Raw genomic sequence first — 1,833 nt, 5'->3', positions numbered from 1 at the left:
ATATAGGCTGACTTTAAAAATAAAAATAACTCCTCCCCGTCGGGGAACCCCGGTCTCCCGCGTGACAGGCGGGGATACTGACCACTATACTAACGAGGAACCGATGTACTCACTGATTTTGAGAAGCTACTTGATGAGGCTGCAATCCTCCCTGTTCAGCCTGACACCAACACAGGGGGCCACGGGCTCAACAAACACACACACTCTCTCCCACCATACACACACACACACTCCTCCCTCACACCTCACAGCAACCCTCTCGCCTCCAGGCAGACGCTCTCAGCAGCATCCCCTGATGCCAGAGTCCCCACAACCAGCTCCCAGGACTGCTTCAGACGGGGCCCCGGACTGGCTCTTCAGCCCAGGGGCCCCTGGCTCTGTCTGATGAGGGGGCATTGCAGCGGGGGCTGCACACAGGGAGGGGGGCGGGACACACCACCCCCCCTCGCCCCCGCCGGAGGAGAGAGCTGGGCTGTAAAGGTGAAGAGGGGAGGCAGGAAAAGCCCCGGCGTGTGAGGGTCCGAGAAAGAGGCGCTTTCCATTGTGAAGCAGAGGGAAAAAAAGTGAAGAGTTTGCAAAAATCCTTCGAGCCGGATTTGAACCAGCGACCTAAGGATGACAGTCGCTCCACTACAGTCCTCCGCTCTACCAACTGAGCTATCGAAGGCTAGGTTGGGAGAGGATGACAAGGCGCTATATCGCATGAGGAGTGGGCACAGGGCCCAGCCATCTACCTCGCATTCTGTTTCTAAACACCAACTCCAGGGCTTGCTAAAGCTCCAAACCCTCCAATGGAGACTTTCCTTTCCACAGCAGCCCCCCTGCCCCTCCCTCGCACCCTCAAAGGGCTGAAGAAACCAGCCCTTCTTCCATTCAGTTTCTGCTGGAAGGAGCCGCTCTGAGCTGCAGGAGTCCCGGGCCCGCCCCCCCCCTCTTCCGGAAGAGGCTCATGCTCTTCACGGTCGGTGCCTTGCAGTGTTTCTTTCATGTCCATTCATGCGCCCCACTTTCACTGTGTATTTCAGCCTCCTAGCGCTCTCGCTGAGGCTTGTCTTCATGGCGCTGATTTTAATGTAACAAATGCACAATTTTCATAATGAATAAAAAGATTCGAGATTAAAATGAGCTTTTAAGTGAGGGTAAAAAGCGCGCACTTTTCTTTCATGAGATGTGAATTGTAATAAAAGGTCGAGAGCCCGGATTACGGGGGTGCTTTGGTTATTCGTGCATTCTTCTTTCACATGTGTGATCTGTTGAAACACCCGCGTCTCTCGGATGTTTCTATTCACATGTCCCCCTGATGGACGGCACTGGCTTCTGCTCGGGTATCTGAGCGCAGCCTCGGTGCGCCACTGTGTTTACTCCTGCGGTTCCTTCTGTACTGTGCAGGGGCTGCTCGGGTGCTGAGTGTTGATATAACTCTGTGGTTTAGACGGCAAAACGGATAAAATCTGTATTAAAACTAAGTATACACACTACTATTCACTGCTTTGACTTTGCAGGTATTTATTCTTACCATGCAATGAAGCCACGCTCCCTGGCCCGGGTTCGATTCCCGGTCAGGGAACTTCAATTTTTCCTCACGCTTAAATTAATTCTTTAGTTTTTTAAAACATATGCTAAATTATACATTAATGCAGGTTGTAGCGTCACGAGGCAGACAAGTGCTTGACATAAAAAACCTTCTCCAGGTGTTTTTGTTTTTATTTAACAGAACATTCGATTATACTTTATACTTCCAGCCGAAAGGCGTCCTTTCCAGACCGACTCTGGGGAGCTGCACCTGCCGCGCGGTTCCCACAGGTGTCTGTTGTGTGCACCCACTGACCACGG

General features: G+C 52.1%; 1 non-coding gene across 1 annotated transcript; it reads right to left on the bottom strand.

Annotated features, from left to right (window-relative positions):
• Nucleotides 1-581: 581 nt before the first annotated feature.
• On the bottom strand, nt 582-667 carry TRNAY-GUA (transfer RNA tyrosine (anticodon GUA)). Its single transcript is given in 2 exon segments — nt 582-617; nt 631-667. It is a non-coding gene; the product is annotated as a tRNA-Tyr (tRNA).
• Nucleotides 668-1,833: the final 1,166 nt, after the last annotated feature.

Source organism: Lissotriton vulgaris, chromosome 1_1 (assembly GCF_964263255.1).
Source record: "Lissotriton vulgaris chromosome 1_1, aLisVul1.2, whole genome shotgun sequence".
NCBI lineage: Eukaryota > Metazoa > Chordata > Amphibia > Caudata > Salamandridae > Lissotriton > Lissotriton vulgaris.
Note: the sequence above shows the minus strand (reverse complement) of the source record. Positions and strands in the feature narration are given on the sequence as shown.